Below are 6,013 nucleotides of genomic sequence, written 5' to 3' on the forward strand. Positions count from 1 at the left end.
GTCTGGGCTGCTAGTGAGCAGGGTGTGCTGGGGGATTCTCCAGCCCCACCACTGCCTGAGTCGACTAAGTCAGTCCTGTGATATAAAGCTGCAATGGAGCCTGTGAGCCAGCTCCAGAGCTGAGTCATTCCTCCAGCTCCAGCCTGGCTGTGAGTCATCCCTCTTTGGCTCTTTCTCTCAGTTTCAGTGTGGCAGAAAAGCCCAAACAAAAGTGTGTTGGGTAGAGGGATCGTGGTGCTCTTGTCAGAAATTGTCACATGCTTGCTGCCCTCCTGTGGGATGCAGGAGAGGCTGTCTGGACTTGAGCTGGTGGGTAAACATGACTGGAAAGCATTACTCTGATAAAGAAGAGAAGGGAAAGGCATAGGGGTACAGCCTCAGGCTACTCTATTCTATTCCTCCCTGTAGGTAAAGCATTGAGAGCCCAAGACCTAGGACGAAGAGAGATTCTGAAATACCTGTGAAACAGCGTCTCCAAAGTACCTGTGAAGCAGTGTCTCAGTTAGAAACGAGGGAAAATGGCAATATTGCTTTATGAAAAGAAGCTTGCCCTAGTTGCTGTGGCTAACATGTGGCTGGCTACTGGGTAGGAACAACGCTATAGGGCACTAACAAATCTGGACAGAGAACATGTGGGTGAAATCACAGCCTTGCTGAAATCAGGGGGAATTTCACCTTTTTACATGCTGCAAACACCAGTTGCCAAGCCTGAATTCAGTCCAATGTTATCAGCACAGCTCCAGGGCATCCACCTCAGCTTTGGGACAGTCACCACATTTTTGTGACTTTGTTTACAGATATGCTAACAACCACCTGGGTTCGGGCTCTAGCTCGCTGGCTGTGAAGCTGAAGTTCTATCACACATGAGAGAACTGACTGACAGAGCTCAGTTAACACTCCCAGAAACATTTCTTAATGTGTGAGGATGCCAGGAGGTATCAGGGTGAGGTTTCACTGTGCTGCACAGGCAGCAGGATTAGTATGCTGAGAGCTGAAATACACATTTCCCTTTTTACTCCCAGAGTGCCAGATCTGAATTCCCAGGGAAGGGAAAAGAGGATTTAGATCAGGCTTCTCCATTGATGCTAACATTGCATCTGTTAAACTGAGCCTGTTCTTGTCTGAATATGCATAGGAACTAACTTAATGAACCTCTGAAAACTGTGTGGGGTTTTTTTATTACCTTTTAGATTTACAGTACTAAAGACAGGTTCATTTGAAAAGCACTTGTAACTTGTGATACCATAAACCAGAAGCAGACCTTGACATTATCCTTTTCCTAGTGTTACCATTAGGCACTTCCCGATGTCTGCCCACCAACTTTTCTCCCACAGAGATCAATCTTGTTATCTCTGTAGTGAATATTGGCACAATCTTGAGCAGCTCAGTGGCCATCAATGAGTCTTTACTCACAGAGGAACTGGCAGGCCCTGGCCCTGAGTTTGTCTCAGATGTCTGCATTTCCAAGATCACATTACTCATGCAGGGACAGCAGTGTTTGGGTTTGACAGGAGATACTGCAAGAAGAGAGAGTGTTCTGAAGAATTAGACAAGTTTGAGAGGACCCCAGAGGTGGCAGAAGGGAGGATATGAAACTTCCAGGACTAGGCTCAGATTTAAATGAGACCCTATGGTGATTTGCATTTAAAAGGATTTCATTCACTTGAGAAGTGAATAAATTACAAGCAGACAATCCCTCTGCTGCAAATGATCCTAAGATTCAATCGATGACATGAATTAACCTTTTTCTGTGATGAAATATCACAGAAATATCTCCTTAAGATGTACTCTAGGGCATATGATTATCTTATATGTCTTTAGAATAATTGGCAACATTGTAATAACACTGTCTCCCAAGAATATGCAATAGGCTCTATGTTGTGTTATATCAGTATCTACAGGCCTCAACTGAGTTTGGGACTGCTTTGCCAAGTGCTGTACAACAAATCCCAGCCTTCAAGACCATTTTAATAGGCAACCAATAGACAGGAATACAATCCCTGAAGTGGTAAGTAGCTTGCTGAAGTTCATCAGTCAAGAGCACAAAACAGATATTCTTGATTCCAAGCCATTAGAACACTCTACCTAGCCAGGGATAGTTCCTGGGTGTTTGTGGTTCCAGGACACACCGTGGTTTCAAATTTCTGCAGGAATATTCAGAGCTTCTGGCCAAGTGTAAGAGGCCTCATGTTCCAGGAGAGTAATGGGAGCAGCAGTGCAGCTCCCAGACAACTGCTTTTATTAAAGACAGTCACTCGAGGGCCAAAATTGGGTTTTTTTTTTTTGCCTTTTCTGTAAATATATTATGTAAAGTAAGTACTTTAAAAGAATAGCTACAAATGCTCTATGTTACCAGGAGCTGGTTTTCCATTGTCTTGAGTGACCTCTCATCTGAAGCATGGAGTGAAGCCAGGCAAAGGCTGAAGTGTGTGTGGCACTTAGAGATGGGAATGAGGGCTGGCAAGTGCCATTGTTCTCCTCTTTGCCTCCTGGTGAACAGCGTGTAATTCTGGTTTTGGTTGTCAGAAGGGATTAGGCATCTAAATTTTGGTATCAGTAAGTGGTTTGTCTGGTCACTTATGTGCAGAAAGCATATTTCACAGAAGAAACTGTCAGATGCATGATTAAGCCATTTGCACGCTACCAGAGCAGTACAGCACATGTTTACAGAAAGTCAGCTATTGAAAAAAAATCACTCAAACAATGTAAAAATAATTAAATTAACAAGAGTCCTGGGGATAAAGGATTAATTTTCCCAGCGGGTTGCCAGCAGTGCTGAGGGCTGGTTATCAGCTTTATGTAAGAGAGAGCTTTATAGCAGAGCAACAATACTCAAAGCTACCCTGAGGAAGGCCCTCTCCAGGGGAAGTGCACCCAAACATAAATAAATGTTTCTCAAAGATAAAGGAAAACTAAAATGTGAATGATGGATTAAAAAGAAACAGGAAAACAGCATTGCAAAAGAAGAAGAGGAATAAACTATTATTTTAAATTCTTACCAGCAAAGGACACTTCTGTTAGCTTTTGGCAGAGGACTTTGTAAAGAAAGTCAGAAAAATGCTGCTTTTCAAAACACTTTACAGTGAACTCTGAAATCATATGTGTACACAGCCTCCAGAGCCTTGAGCAGAAGGATATGAAAATATCTGCTGTGTTTTTTCCCCCCCGAGGCAAGGCTTCTATATTTTTCATATAAAAACAAGGGACTATGAAAGAAGTTTCACAGGAGCATTACAGACACACGTGTGCTGCCCTGGGGCACTCCTGTGCACAGTGGGGCAGGCTGCTGTCCCTGCATGGATGGGACCACCAGCCTCATAGAGGGGAGAGCCTCTGGCTTCTTCCCATCACAATTAACTGCAATCATTGCTTGCATTTAAAGTGCATGGGTGTCACTCCTCCTCTCCAGAAATGCCACAGGAGGGGCCAGAAAGAAGATGTGCTCTTTTCCTGCATGCAGCTCTTTCCCAGGCTCCATATCCAAGGCCCACAAGAGGAGAGGATGGAGCTGCTTCTAGAAGGCACACAGCACCTGGAGGCAGCCTGTGCTTGGCTGGTGCAGGAGTGCCATGCTGCAGGGTCATCTCCCAACAGCACCAGTTCTCCCACCCTGCTGCCTGGGCTCCTTGCAGTGAATATCCAGGCCTGGGACTGACAGCAGGCAATAACAGTCCATCTGGTGCAAATATTAAGCAAAACAAGATAAATGCAAGGAATAGCCCTGTTCTGACAGAAGGGGTAGGTAAAAGGGATGTAGAAGGCCACACAGTCCGTGTTCTGTTCCAAAGAGTGAGGCAGAGCCTGGCCCCTATCTTCACCTGGATCAGGAAGGAATGGAGGAGACAGCAGCTGGGGACACTGTGACACCCACAGGCTACTTGCTTTCTAACCACTTGCAAGGCTTTTGTGGGGGGGAAAGCACAAGAAGGAAGAGCTATCAAAGCAGGGGTTGCTGGTGACCATGGCCACTGCTCACACTCAGCATCTGCTCCCCAGGGAAGAGCATCCTTGCTGCCTCCAGCATTTCTGTCCCTGACTCCACACCCAGGGACACCCTTCCCAGTGTGCTTTCACAAGGAAGATTTAAATGGGGAAAGGAAAAGAAAATGCATTTGTGGTTCTGATGTAAAGGTCATGGTCTATGCAATGCCAGTTCTGAATGTGCATTGTTTTGTCCTTCCCTTGGCTTTGCCTACACATGGTGTTCTCATTTTGGTGGGATAGAACCCTGGAACAAATGTTCTGTTCATGAAAGCTGCAATTTTTAACAAGACTGCAGCACTCCATTCTGTTGAGAGCTAAGCTGATAAGACACTTTGTTTTAGTTTGTGGCCAGACATGGTATGTAGGTTTCCATAGTGATCAAGGTCTGTACCTGTTTTGATCCATCCAGTTGTAGTGGGCTTGGAAGATCAAAACCCAGGAGAGCTGACCCAAGCTGTCCAACAGAAGTGTTCCATACCATAAATGTCACTCTCACTACAAATTGGGAAGTCTGCTGGGGACAGGGTTCTTCCTTGATGGCCACCATCCCTGGAGAGTCTCTCCCCTCGCTCTGCTGCTGAGCCTCCTCTCCCATTCACTCTGACCATCATCTTCTGTCTGGAGTTGTGGTGCTTATGGAGCTGACATCCAGCACTGGCTGCCAGGACCATGCAGATCACAACCACTGTGTAGGCTGAGTATAACTTTGCACTTTATATTAGTATTTGGATTAATAACAGTTCTTCTATTTTATAGTAGTAGTTCTAGTTATTTATTAAATGTTTTCACTTCAAGCCATTGGTCTCCTTTCTTTTTCCCAGTTCCCCTTCTCAGGTGGGGAGGGGTCACTGGGTGACAGAGCAGCTGCCAAAAGGTAGACACATGGCTAAGGGTCCAGCTCTCCTGTGCTCTCTATAAGGACTAATGCAATGGGACCCAAGCTCAACTGGCCCCTCTGCACTATGGTAATGAAGGCAATTCATGATCTTGAGCAAAGAAGGGAGGATTTGCCCAGAAGGAGGGAGTCAGAGTGAGTGGGACTTGGTAAGCAACATCCCAGAGATTTGTTACTGCAAACAGTAAGTGGCAGACTTAGCACAACTCTGTGTTTTTCATAAACTTTATTGTGTTTTGAGGGAAACGGTGTACATTCAGTCAGGTTACTCCAATGGCAGGTAGTATGTTTAGTATGTGTAGTCTCTGGTCTTCTTCTTTCCAGCTACTCAATGTAATTCTTAGCAGGAATTTATGCTCCAGAGGGTAACTGCTCTAGAGATATCAGCATCCATGGGGACATCTCTTCCTATTGGGGTTAATGACATTTTTTTGGAACTTTCCTAACTATATTCTGAAATCAAGAAGAGACATACTGTGTTTTTGTGAATATTCAATAATATCTCAGTATCATTTCCTAATATGAGTATCTGAAAATGATCTGCGTAGGCAAAATGTACTGCCAGTGTTGGAGAACATTTTCTTCAAAACAGAGCTTTTATTTTTTGTAATTTTTGTCATATATCACCATCTCAGGTCTTTTTATGAATAACCATTGAGTGGGTTTGAGTGGACAATTTTTTATTCTGAAAAGAGCTCTGGATTTGAAAGAGAATAAAAAATATTAATGGAACTGCAATTGTTTTAACAAAGTACATTTAAAATAAACTCTGATGGCTGAAGATTAATCATCTGACAGTGAGGAGAGTATTGCTTAAAGAAGGAACACAGTGTGCTTGTGAATGCCAGCTTAAGATACTTCCATCTCCGTCTACTTTGCATCACCTCTGTGCCATCACATGGTGCTCCCAGACTTGTGCCAGCATGAGTGTCCTCTCTTTGCATCATAGTCCAGGGAACTAATCTTGATTTCAGATGAAAAATAATGGCCTGAGCTATTTTCCTGGCAAAGAAGACCCCTCTTTGGTTTAAAGGGTGGCAATACCTAGGGCAGTGCTGGCAGAGCAAGTGCACGTGTGCTACAGCATGGATACAGGAAAAAGCAGCTGCAAAAGAACTAGGAATTGGAGTGGCT

The sequence above is a fragment of the Calypte anna genome, chromosome 3 (genome assembly GCF_003957555.1).
Source record: "Calypte anna isolate BGI_N300 chromosome 3, bCalAnn1_v1.p, whole genome shotgun sequence".
In the NCBI taxonomy this organism is placed as follows: Eukaryota; Metazoa; Chordata; class Aves; order Apodiformes; family Trochilidae; genus Calypte; species Calypte anna.